Source organism: Pelodiscus sinensis, chromosome 12 (assembly GCF_049634645.1).
Source record: "Pelodiscus sinensis isolate JC-2024 chromosome 12, ASM4963464v1, whole genome shotgun sequence".
In the NCBI taxonomy this organism is placed as follows: Eukaryota; Metazoa; Chordata; order Testudines; family Trionychidae; genus Pelodiscus; species Pelodiscus sinensis.
The window spans coordinates 16916232-16930089 of NC_134722.1; the positions used below are offsets into that span (position 1 = coordinate 16916232).

General features: G+C 40.5%; 2 long non-coding RNA genes across 2 annotated transcripts in view; one reads left to right on the forward strand and one right to left on the reverse strand.

The window, feature by feature from the left end:
* The first annotated feature begins 5635 nt into the window (after window positions 1-5635).
* Window positions 5636-13858, forward strand: part of LOC142831061 (uncharacterized) — a 36184-nt gene continuing 27961 nt past the window's right edge. The window contains exon 1 of the long non-coding RNA XR_012906676.1: window positions 5636-6917. This is a non-coding gene — a long non-coding RNA (uncharacterized LOC142831061). The remainder of the gene's footprint in view (window positions 6918-13858) is intronic.
* On the reverse strand, window positions 7914-10649 carry LOC142831059 (uncharacterized). The gene is made up of 2 exons (XR_012906675.1): window positions 10162-10649; window positions 7914-9965 (listed from the first exon to the last, which is right to left on the reverse strand). It is a non-coding gene; the product is annotated as an uncharacterized LOC142831059 (long non-coding RNA).

Sequence of the window (13858 nt, forward strand, 5' to 3'; positions counted from 1 at the left end):
CCTTCCTTTTCTCTAGTGTTTTATTAAATACTATCTGCTCTTCTATTATGTAGAGTCAAGATGGGAGAGACTTTTCTTTCTCACCAATGAAAATGGGTCCAATAAAAATTATTACCTCACACTCTTTATCTAATATCCTGAGATTGACATGGCTACAAATTAATTACATATTGCTACTATGTAAGGCAAAGATCAGAGGCAAACCCTATTACTCCATTACTATCCTCACTACACACACAATTCCACACAAAAGATTAAAAAAACCCTCAAACCTTTATTTGTTAATTAAGTACCTTGTTGATTTAATTGGTGTATTGGAATAGTATAGGTTTACCTCCCTCATTTGGCACCCTCAAGACCTGACCAGTCTCGAACAAGGGGATTTTCCGGACCAGGGGAGATACGACCTGTACTGAATTTGGCCCTTATAAGGGTACTTATATTCTACTTGAAATACTGGCACTTAAATGGGGATGTACTATATATATGTGGCTAGACTGGAGGTGTGTTTAGTGCCATGCATATGGAACCAGATTATGTTTTTAATAATAATCATTTCAGTAATAAACAAAATCCATCAGCTAGCTACTGAAGTTTCAAAATACACTACCTAATTAAGAGCCAGATTCAATAAAAACTGCATTAAACAAATCCCTGAAAAAAATTAACTAACTAAAAGTAAACCAAAAGGATTTGCTATACTTCAGTTTGTTTTAATATAAATCTTTAAAAAAATCCTCTTAAATCCTCAAATACACACTGAGTTATAATATTGCAGAGATGAACAAGAAACCAATCCACAGGAGATAGGGATTAAATCAAAAGGGTACTGAAGTAACTAATTCTGTTTTTTTTTTTAAATCTCTTGTTTATTCCTTAATTTGAAAATGGCAAAAATATTGCGTATTCTCTCCTATAAAGATGTAAGATGAATAGCCATTTTGGTGATATATTGGGCTAGAGAATAGCATATTTTCAGTCAATTCAGATTTCATTAGTCTGTAGTCTGAAGAGATTTTTCAAGCTTTTTCATAACAAATGCAGCCACAGTTTCTTTTCCACACACCTAAAATGATCATATCATGCAAATTTTAAAGTACTTCATGCCCAGTTTATAGAGTTTCCCTTTTCCCTTCGTCAGTTTCTTGCTGATGCCAGTCCTAGACAGATTGCTCTCAATGAATACCAAGTGAGACGGGTCAATTTCAAAGACTGCATCTAAACACTCACTGGTAAAATGATTGTACTCTTAACTCATATTTTCTTTAGTGCTCTCAGAGTAACACATTAACTATTTCAGTGCAATATAAGATAGTAGTGCTTGTTGGAAACCTTTAAACAGAGAGTTTCTTCATTGAAAACTGCTGTTTTGTCATAGTTTAAATGTGCCGTGAAAATGTATTGATTTTGATTAAACCTTCACTAGGTTGGTTTCTCAGGTCCAGGTGGCTATTCTGGAAAGGCCATTATGGGGCAGAAAGTGGAAGACAGAGACATTGAAACTTTGATTTTTTCAATCCCAAAATGGAGGTTTTGACACAATGTCTTTTTTGCGCAAACATTCTAAAGGTTTTGGTTTTGTTTCAATGGGGAGAAAAATATCAAAACCTGGAGAGTTACCTTGAAACAGAATAGTCTTGCTCTGGACAGCTATCTAAGGAAAAACAAATGTTAACCACTATTACGTGAAATTTCATTGTAAGTTTGGTCACTGTCTTTGTCCATTTATGATGACTGCTTGTAACTTCAAATGTCAGTGATAACTGAGGTTCTTCCTACAGTCGTATTGGTGTAAAAAACCATATAATAATTGAGTCTAGTTACAGCAGAACTTTTGGTTGGACCTCCCTGGTCTGACACCCTCGGGATCTGACCCTCCCCGAATGAAGGAATTTGCCACCACCAAAACATACCCGGACAATAATTCATTATGTAATATTAATAAACTAAAACAATTATGCTTCCCAGGACACTGTCCCTCCCTCTGGCTGGTTCCGCTCCAGCCCTTAGCTATGGCCCGCTCTGCCAGCTGGCTGGGGCTCTCCGGGGATGGTGCTCTCTTGTTGCCATAGCCCCACTTCTGTCCTGCTCAGCTGGAGCTTTCCAGGGATGAGGCTCCACAGCTGCCCTGCTGCTGCTGTGCTGGGTCGGAGCTCCACGGCTGCCCTACTGCTGCTGTGCCCAACTGGGGCTCTCCAGGATGGGGCTCACCCGTCCCAATGGTGGGGCTCCCCACCAGTGGACTCCCAATTGTCTCGCACTCCAGGGTGCTGGGGCTTTCTGGTCCAGCAACTTCCATGATCCTGCTGGACCACAGATGTTTCCAGAACAGAGAGTCCCAGATTTAGGAGATTCAACCTAAGGTCACAAACACCAGAGCTACAAACTAATAGTCAATCACACCCTTCATTTAGAACCAACTGTGTGCAATCAGGCAACATCAGAACCAAACAAATTTTAAAAAGGTTCAATTTCGTGTTAAATGTGAATTACTAAAAATAATGGGAACATTTAAAACACAATTTTACAAGGTATGGAAATAGTTTTCTGTCCTTGTTTCATTTAAATTAAGAGGGTTAAAAGCCGCATTTTTCTCCTGCACAATAAAGTTTCAAAGCTGTATTAAGTCAAGATTCTGGTGCAAATTTTGGAAAGAACAATGATTACGTTTATTCAGAGTTACAAACATTTCACAGTTATGAACTTTCCTCTATTCCCAAGGTGTTTGTATCTCTGAGATTTTACTGTATCATGTGGTGTGTGGCTCCTTTTGCATTTATATAACATATACAAAGTTGGCTGTGGGATCAGAAACAAAGAGGTATTCCTTTCATTTCTCTGTCAAACAGATACATTATCACTAAAAATGTATATAGTAAAGCATAATATTATCTACTTAGCTACCCTTAAAATATGCACACATGACATTTCTAAGTGCCTGCTCAACTAACCAGTATAGGTTACATTATACAGAATGCATAAAAAACTCTCACCCTTTTGATATGAAGCATTTTGAGGCATGAACTTCCTACTATTTTGTGCCTAACTCAACAGGCTGGGCCTTAAGGTTCTGCAGTAGTGCAAATAATAATCACCACCACCAAAACATACTTGATAATAATTCATTATGTAACACTAATCAACTAAAACAATAATGCATTATTATACTATTAGGCTGCATCTAGACTGGTATGATTTTGCAGAAATACTTTTAACGGAAACGTTTTTCCATTAAAAGTATTTCCGCAAAAGAGCATTGTTACGAATTCACCTCGCCCTTCCCCCCCCCGCCCCAAGTCTGTGTGGGATGGGATCCTCGCGTTAACTGCACGGAGGCGCTTATCCCTAGCTTTATTCTGGGCTTGCGCCGTAAAGGGGGCTAGGTATGGTCCACGCCCAGGTAGTGGGGAAAGACCAACCTACCACCCAGCAAGCCCCCCTAGATCCCCGTGGTTGGTGCAGGATCACCTGCTGTCTGGGGTGGGGAGAGCTCGGCACCCGCTGAGGGGTTACTCACGGCCTCCCCAGTCTGTCGGAGTGTTGTCGATGTAGGTGTCCCCGGACGTCACGGCCCCGGGCCTCGTGAGGGCCCCGGGGTCTCCGGTCTTCTGGCGAGCTCCCAGCAGCCCCTGCCGAATCAGCCCCTCAGGCCACCCGGGCGCGGTGCTTCACGCCTGCCCCTGCCAGCTTCGGCGCCTTCCTCCGCTGCCCCGTACCTCCGGCTGTCCCCTCCCCCTCCTCAGGCACCGCCTTCGTCGCCCTGTAGCTCCTGCCGCGCGCCTCCGCCCGGTTGTGGGGACTCTCACGCCGGTCCGCCGCCTCCTGCCGCTTCCTCCCCCTCCCAGCTGGTCTGGCCGCTTTTTAAATGTGGCGCGCAAGCCTGTGCGCATGCGCCGCACCGCCGGGGGAGCGAGTCAGTCTCTCCTCCCTGCCCCTGGATCGCGTGGCTGTCTGCGGGAGTGCACGGGGCCGAGGGTGCCCCGTCACAAGCATCTATATTGGCAAATGCCTTTGCGCAAAAGATTTCCTTTTGCGCAAAAGCATCTGTGCCCAGTATAGACACGGTTTTGCGCAAGAAAGCTCCAGCGGCAATTTTCGCCATTGGGGCTTTCTTACGCAAAAAATTCCTGTCCCTGTCTACACTGGCCCTCTTACACAAGAACACTTGCTCAAGAGGGCTTTTTCTCGAGCAGGAGCATCAGAGTTCTTGGGCAAGAACACTGACAATCTTACATTAGATCATCAGTGTTCTTGCACAAATTCTCGCGGCCAGTTTAGACAGCTGGCAAGATTTTGCGCAAAAGCAGTCGCTTTTGCGCAAAATCTTGCCAGTCTAGACACACCCTTAATGTTTAATGTATCTGGCCATTTGTTTGCTATTTATAAATGTTTTATGTAATTCTATTAGAGCTGGAATTCTTCTCCACTGCTATATTCTTCCACAGACTATGCAATAAACGACATAGTAGAAATTCATTGTCACATTGGAAAAAAATGTCTGTATGAGTACACTTTGGCTGAACTGAAGGCCAGTTTCAAGCAGGAAACAGGGTTGGCCTTACCATGAGGCAAACTGAGGCGGCCACCTCAGGTGCCAGACTGTGGGGGGAGGGTGCCACTAGGACCCAGAGTGTAGAAAATTGTGTCTGCTGCCGGTGTAGAGAGGGGATATAGGGGCATCATTTGAGCTCCCCGCCTCAAGTGCCAAAATGTTGTGGGCCGGCCCTGGCAGGAAACACCAACTTCCAGTTATATTCTTCTCTATGGTGTGATTATATTATTGGTCCCTTTACCAGCTGATGCTACAATAGCAAAACTTAGTTCCAGGACAATGAGTGTGCAACTGATTCAAACTGATCTGATGAAGATGAGATAATTGAAATAAGACATACATTAGTAAATTAAAATGTGAAATTTGTTTACTCCCCCCGCCCCTTAGTATCAGATTTCTCTCTATTATATCCAGGCTTGGGAAATTGTATTTTATATCTCAGAATAGCTTATTTTAGTTTTCAGAACTACAGCACTAGTACTCTGCTAATTCAGCTCACCTCCTTTTCCACTTTTCCTGTAATCCATCCATGACTATATCTATTAATCCTCTTATAAAATTTCAAGCATAAATGAACCTGAGAAATTACAGAAGCAAGCTTGTGCACGTAGTTAATCAGGAAAATGATGCACAGGTATGCACAGTATGTTTATAGCAGGATCCTCTGTTTACCAATGCAGGGATGAAAGCATGTCATCTCTACAGCAGAAAGCTGTATTCTCTGCCAGCTGGCTAGCTGCCCTAATTTGGGGGATAGTAATAAATGAGGCTGAAGCAAATGGCCACCATCTGCGTAAAGCTCAAATGAGCTTGTTTGGACAAGGCACCAGGGTCAAGTAAATGAAATGGACTTCTATGGTAAAATGCAATGAATGCATAACTCCTCTTTATATAAAACCAGACTGCAAGGTGACAATTTTTATGAACTAGAAATAATGTAGTGATATTTAAAGATGCACATCTTGTCTACAAATATCCATGTAAACCTCCATCTTTGAAAGCATAATTGAGAAACTGGAAAGCATCCTTTAAAAAAAAAATTCTGAAGTAAAAGGAAAACAGCATGGGACAGTTATAAAAAAAGATGCCTTTTCACTGGGTTTATTAATACATGCTGATTTCCCCCAGTTCCCTTCTTTTCTTGATACAAAATTAAAATAATGCTTTACTATTGTGCGCTAACTGTAAGTTTATGTTGCTAAGATTTTAAGTTTATTGAAAAAAAGAACAAAAACTTGACAGTTACAAAACAAGTATAAGTACATCACATATCAAGTAACTGACAAGTATCATATTACGATTTCTCAATATATATTAAACATTACTGTTACTTGAAGTTGAATCTCAAGCAACAATAATAACTATCATGAAAATATACTTCCCACTCTTGCAAAACATGATTTCTCCAGAATCTGTGCAGTGACATAAGATGAGAGTTTAATTGTTGTGTTTCTGATGTAAGAAAACACTTGTCATATGATTAGTCCTGAACACATGCCTAAAACAACATGATACATAAGTACTGCCCTGAATGGGAATACTTCCTTGAATCAAGGTCTTTGTTAGCATTTATATTGTCAAGGTTACTGTATTGTTGGTTTCAGTCAGTGATAGATTGCTGAAACCTGCATTTTAATGTACTTCATTGTACATATTAACATCCTTACCCTTCCACAAAGAATCAGTACTGTTTCCGTAGTTCCCAGCTATTGCCTGATAGCAGGTAGACTTTTTCCTGCTTAATTAGTAACACTTTTTTTTCCCCATGAAAGTTTCACAATTGGCTTCAGTATAAATGTCCCTCATTTTCAATTGTCTGAATGTGTAAGTGTGTAATGTAAGAAAATCACCAAAAACCTTTGCCACATAGCATTACTGTTTGTATGTGTATTAACCCACTCACAGTACAGCCTATAAAAACTTAATATTAGACAGCTTTGATGACAGATATTTCCTATTTTTAAAATAGCGGAGATTACCAGAGTTTTCTCCTATCTCTGTTGTAACCTCTGACAATACCTGACATTTTCATGGCAACCACTGTATGTCTTGCATCTGCTAGTTAGCAGGAGCAACTTGTGCTGGTCTCACAACAGCACTGGCATAAATTCAGGATGGATTCCCATTTGCTCTCTGTCCTATACATTACCTTTTACTTTGTGCTCACAACACTTCATACTTGTATTGGAACTAACCTTTCAGGGTATGTCTAGACAGACAAAAAATTGTGTCTGTCAACTAGAGGCCAGACATTATAATCACTCAGTCATGCCCCAGATGGATTTGCCATTTATACGCCCTGCACATTAACAGAACTAAGACATACGCTGGGACTCTTGTGGCTCTGAGGCAGCAACACTTTCAGGTGAGATAAAGGGAGCCTCCTTTTGACTGAGCCAGTGGGAGCTGTGCTTTCTCAGCTGGAAGTCACTCTTTGCATCTTGCAAGAGTGATTTAAAATTATTCCTTTGAGGGTAGCTGGGGTGAAGAATTTGTTTGGGAATCAAGCAGTTGCCCCTTAAAACTGTACACTTCCTTTTAGATTCTAGTTGCCATAACAACTATACAATACTTTTGCTCTCAAACAGCACTTTTATATTATTATTAGCAGGTTTGCACTCCAGGAGGAAAGCTGATTTACTTTCCCTGAGGAAACTCACTGTACGACATTTAAAATGTCAGAGAGAGAAGAATACAAACTGGAACTATAAAACCATATTAGAAATAAAACCTTATGGGAAACTATATGGCAAAATCTGCTGTTGTAACAATGATCACTGTAGTTCACATTGAATTTAAGGGCAGTTTTGTATGTCATGATCACAAGATCAGAACTATTAGCCACTGGCAAAAGATGTTTGGAATAGAATTCTGATTTCAATATTATATTTTGGACTGTCCTGCAGTTTATATCTGCATGTGTATATAAATTATTGTGATCTTAAGAATGCTGCTATAACTTTTTGTCCTTTTATTCCCATATGGACAGCAATATTTTCATAAGTTGCCAGCATAAGTTAATGAAGAATTAAGGCTTCCACTAATAATAATACTATGATGGCTGCTTCTTACTGTGTAATGCAAACTGTCAGTACAGCACAATACTATTGTTGTCACAAATATATTTTAGCAGTCTTTCACATTGTCAAAGTAGCCAAAAGTGTTTGTTTCAAGATCTGAGAAGATTTTATTTTACAGAAGTTCTAGAAAAAGAATCTGTTATTTGGTACTAGGTGAAGGAAAGCTACAGGCAAATGATTTCTTTGTAGTATATTTATCCCCTAACGTGCTCTAGCACAACAAAATTGTGTCCTTGAACTAAGGGTATGAAATGATACTATTAAGGAAGACAAGGCAAATAGACAAAGAAAGTCATTTATTTTCACTGACCCCGCTGGTCAACTGTATTGAAGTTCAGTGCTATAGAATCAAGCATTGCCATCATATCTGTAATTACTGCATCAAGGAGACTCGAGGAATGCTCATAAGAAGAGAAACAGACCTTTACATTATATAAGGAGACTAAAAAGAGTGTTAAAGAGGAAAGTATTGTTTCCACTTTGATACTTGGCAATTGTAGAACTATGGATAGATGCTATTGTTACATAGATTTGGTGCATGCATTGCAGTGTTCACTATTAAAAGGTCAATATTTTACATGTATTAGGTATAGGAGTAAATTGTAGAATCTCAGATAGTACTTTGCAGTAACTACTGGCAACCACTGACTTTTTTATATCAACTCATGTATGGTGCTTTAGTGCCCAACATCTTCATGTTCACCTTCTCTGTGTGAATTGGCTGAAATCTCTGGCATCACTAATCACTTCTGAACAAATGTGTTTACTTTGCAAGAAAGAAAGAGCTATGAGGCATGCTATCTTGGAAATTATTAAATATTGTGTATCTCTTCAGTGACCAAAGTTTGTTCTAGAACTCACTGTTTTTCACTGAAATGAGTGTTTAAATTGACAATGGAGAAACTTTTGCCACAAAACAAATGTAAGCAGTTGAAAAGGAATCAGACAGGTGAGTTACTTGTATGTATTCAAAAACATGGGCAACATGGGAAATCAACACTGCCCCTGATACATGCAGAAGCTAACCATTGTCAGTAAAAATTAATGGCATAACCAATCCAAAAAACCATTAAGTGCATCAATAACAGTGTCACAACATTCTAAAATATGGAGTGAAAGTCACATATATAATATACATATACATAATTTCTCTTTTAAAGGAAAACTTTAACTGAAATGTGCTTATTTTAAATAGACTCAGTAAGATCGAGGACACAAAATACATATTCTTTAATTGTTAGAGGACACTTAAACAAGACTGAAAGAAATAAACCTAATTACTATGTAATTAACTCCAAACTACATAAACAACAAGAGACATGTATTAGATAATTATCTCTTCAGTAAATCCCATTGCCAGTAATAGAATCCAGAATGAACAAAAACAATGAGAGTTAAAAAGGAGACATCCCATTTGGGAAATTTGTGTGGGCTTATATTTGACAATTAAAAATGTACAGAGTGCTAATGGACATGATGCCTTCATAGCAGGCAAGCCAATGCCTGTCTTTCTCAACAGCAATCTTGTAATATTAGCAATGTTACTATATACTTGCAAAGGTCTTTTCTCATGCTATGCAGCACTTTACTAGGAGTCCTGTTAAAATTAAATAAGACTTCTCATTGCTGTGGAGTGAGACGATCCTCAAACATAAAGTTTCATGGAATGATTCCCTCCCTTACTCTCCCACCCAGATCCACACACATTGTTTTCAGGTTCTGAGAACTTGGTTTTTAATGGAAAGACTGACATTACTTTGTAAATTTCAGCGTCTGCTACCTGCATATTTTTTTAGTTGTTGCTTATAGTTTATCAAAATTAATTTATCCATTTATCAATATATAGTTTGCTGTAATATGTGTAATACACACCTCTTTTGAAATGAAAATTAAAGGTGTATGCACACCCCATATGGCCTGGGGTGGAAAAGTGGTATCCTGTCTCAGTTTCTCCTTCTGCTCAGATTTCCTTAGGAAGTCCATAGCACAGTCCTGTAGTAATTATAACCGTCTTCTTCTGGAGTCTATTTATTTAGCCCTTACACTCATAGGGCCTCCAGGCCACAACTTCATTTCTGTGTCCCTCTCTGTGAGGCATGAGTTCCCCAAGCTGGATCCAGTCTTGTTCCTTCATCTCTTCCTGAATCAAGAGCACTCTTCCCCAGATTCTGTTTTTCCCAGAGCTGCAGTCAGTTCAAACTGTCCCATTATTGCCTACAGTACTCACCTACAGCTGCTTCTGTATGAGCTCCTTTGAAGTTCCACATCCGGCACAGATATATATAAGGGCAGGGCTAACTGGACAGATCTGCTTGTTCCAAGGCGTCCTGAAACTTAAAGAGAGGGATGTCCTGTTACTACATAATGCCATTACTACATAAAGACATTTTACAAAAAACTTTCAATTCAGAGATTCTAGCTCATATAAAGAACGTTTTATATAACTTATGCTAATATTATAATGCATTTTATTGCTTTTTGCAGTTAAGTATATATTATAATCAGCCCAGGGAATTCACACAGCCCTACTTTTCAGAATTGCTGTTCACTCACAACTCCCATTCAACGGAGTTAAAGGTTCTCCACACCTCAGAAAATTAGGACTTTGATATAATCAGTGAAAGCATGATTCTAACTGAGAAGAGTGACTCTGTAAGAGTGGCATTGTGAAATTCCAGGATCATGTGTTCCACTGATTTGAATATCAATTTTTTCTCAGTGAAGGAAAACTATTCCCTCCCCTGCCCTGCCCTCCACCTGCAAGAGCTCAACTTGTCTGTCAGAGACCAAGCAAAACTGTGGAGTTTTCTATCATGGGCACGATCTTCAGATATTAGGAAGCCACAATAAAAATTATTCTTCAACTACATCTATGCAAACCCAGAGCTTTCAGATAATGAAACCTTGCCAAATCCACTTAAACCTGATGTCACTGCTAATCTAAGCATTATACAATTTACTTCTGAACTATATTCAGCCTGCAAAACTTTGTTCATTGGTGTTGATATGCAAGCAGAGGCTACCCGTGCTCGTGGTGGAGAGAGGCATGAAAGGAGGTGAGCAGAGTGAGAGCTCTTGCTTGATAATTAAAATTCAGGGGGGCATTTGACTCATCTAAGGAAAAATGTGACCCCCCCATATGCCCTCCCCCATGTGTCACCTCTGTATGCAAGATGGAAGGAACTCATTTGTTAATGTTTAACCATTACAAACCTTTCCTCTTTGAATATTACAGCCCAGAATGAGTTTGAGTTTGAAAAAAACCCACCAAAACATATTTTTAAGAGCAAACTGAACAAATCTGATATGTAAAACAAAACCAGACTTCCCCTCCTCCCAAATCAATAGAGCTCCCACATTGTCATGTTATACACAGTCACTTTTCAGGGATGAAGTTACTTGAAACTTAGCAGTGTCGGTACTGTGAAACCAGAGACATTTACAACAGTTTGCCTAATGCAAGACTAAGATAGAATGCTTGAAAGATACCCTTTGAACTGGATTTCTCTTTTGAGGATCTCTGTAGTGCTTCAAGAAAAACTGAATGACTGAAGAACTGTTCACTTTGCTTTGTGATATACTGTACTTTATTGCTAAGCTCATATCAAATAACCAATCTTATTCCACACAGATATGAGTCAGCATTCCAACATTTTCCCTCATTAAGTATCTTAAGAATGATTATCTGTTCGCTGATCAGTACTTCCCACATAATACAGCATAACATAATTTTTAACAGCAACGTTAATGATTGCACCTGGGACTTTGAACTTGTATAGAATTGTTCCATTTTCATTTATTATCAACAGTGCAATGTCAGATCCTCCACCAGTTAGTAAGTTACCCACCATTTACACTAGTCTTGCCTAATGGATAGCAATAATTAATATGCTTCTAATAACTTACTGAACTGTGACCTAAACAAGTTAAATACTACAACTCAGAGAGAAGATGCATGCATATGTCCATGGCTACCAATCTGCTGCATGGAATGTGAATTACAATGCTTAATGAATTATTCATAATGGTAAGAAATTAGCTTGGAATGGCAATCAAGTCATAGGAAGGACACAATTTTTCAAAACTGAGAGAGTAGGTTTTTGTTGTTTGGAGGCAGGAGGGAAGAGGCTTACAAGGGGAGACCACCCATCTGGCTGGCAGGCAAAGCCTGTTTTTTCTAATTTTGAATTCTCTGAAATATTCTAAAAGCACTCATCTGTGCCATTTTCACAAACCCTGGCCATGAACTTCACTGACCTCCTAAGTGTGTGCACAATGGAAATAGCAAACTGAAGACAGTGGGTAATAGTTCCTGACATGCAGCAGAGGACATAAGGACAGAAAGGGGAGCCTTATATATCTCACCTATGGTTGACTCATCTAGGCTGACCCATCTTCAGACTTCAATCTTTCTATGACACATACCTCTCTTCTACACTCAGAAATTACAGTAGGGAGGGACCCGGTATTAAAGCCCCTAGTTCGAACTACCTGTTGAACCTCCTTGCAGGAGGAATAACAGGTAGTTCGAACTAGGGCTTTAATCCCAGGCTTGATTTGCAACTTTGAATGCCTACATTAGCCTCCCTAGTTCAAACTAGGGGGCTAGTGTAGACATACCCTTGCTGATCCTTGGTACAGAAATGGGCACCTTTGCACCAGTCTGGCTAGGCAAAACAGTTGTAATGCCAACCTCTCAAATGCATGGAGGATTTTCCCATTAAAAGGGATCTCCCAGCAAGAGGACTATGATTCTCAGAGGTTGTTCTCAAGAGGAAGAGGATATAATCCTTGCTGTTCACTGCTACTGGAATAGGATGGAAAATGTTTCTCATCCCATGAAACTTAAAACAGCAATATTTCTTCTCTTTCTGAGTTGAAACAGATGTTAACTTTGGGGGATTTTTGCAAAAGATGAACAAACTATCCTGCCAATAGCCCAGCAGTTTGGACACTCATGTGGATTGGGGAAACCAGTCTTGGCAGAGTTCACTTTGTCAGAAAAAAATTCCAATGTCTACTTGGAGAATAGAGATTAGGGCAGACCTCAAGCCTCCATTTCTAATGATCTCTGATTTCAGGTTAATTCAATTAAGCATCTTTGCCCCTCAACTCGTTTGTCATCTTCTTGGTATTTTTGCCAATTCATATATTTCTGGTTTAAATTGTCAGTGTAGTACAAAGGCAATAAGTATCTCACATTACTATATACAGGCAGTCCCCGGGTTACATACAATATAGGGACTATAGGTTTGTTCTTAAGTTGAATTTGTACGTAACTCGGAACTGGCTCCAGATTCAGCCGCTGCTGCTGAAACTGACCAGGGGATGACTACAGGAAGCCTGAGGCAGAGTTGTTCTGCCCCCAGCTTCTTGGAATCAGCCACTGCTCAGTTTCAACAGCAGCTGAATCTGGAGCCTGGGACAGAACAGCTGGGGCGCTGCCGGGTAGGTCCCCCCAGGACCAACCCGGCAGCACCTCAGCTGCTCTACCCCAGGCACTCACAACAAAAGCCTGGTCTGCTGGGGGGGGGGGGCGCACTAGCTGAGCCCCCCCTCCCAGCAGACCAGAGAGACCCGGAGCAAAGCCGCGGAGGCGGCGGGGTCCCGCGCCTCTGCAGCTTTGCTCCGGGTGTCCCTGGTCTGCTGGGGACCCCCCAGTGGACCAGGGACACCCGGAGCAGCTTTTCTCACCCCGGAGGATGCGGTGGTGGGACCACTGCGCGTCTGGGTTGTCCCGCCGCCCGCGAGTTCCGGGGCGAGAAAAGCCCCGTTTATAAGTGCAGATCCGACATAAGTCGGATCCTCGTAACTCGGGGACTGCCTGTACACTATTCAGTCCACCACAGAAAGTGCAAATACCTCTCAGTTCCTCTTATATAATGGTTTATCATTGGTTATGTCTGTTTTTCAGTAAGGCTATCATACTTTTCTCCCCAGACAGACTCACGCTACTAATTGTAACTCATTACGTTCTCATGTTACTTACATTTTAGAGGCCTAACCCTGCTTCTTGAATGAAATCACTAGAAACAGGACAGACCTACTGATGTCAGTGAAGCAGAATTAAGCCTTAAAGAGAGGCATTATCAAAAATGATAACATATGGGACCAGATAAATCACTGTGCCAGTGCAGAATCTGAAAAGAGGCTATTTGCATTTCTGCTTTTAAAGGGCTGCAGGCACAAGTAAGGGCAGCCATTTTACTGCTCTAAGTAGCTCTCT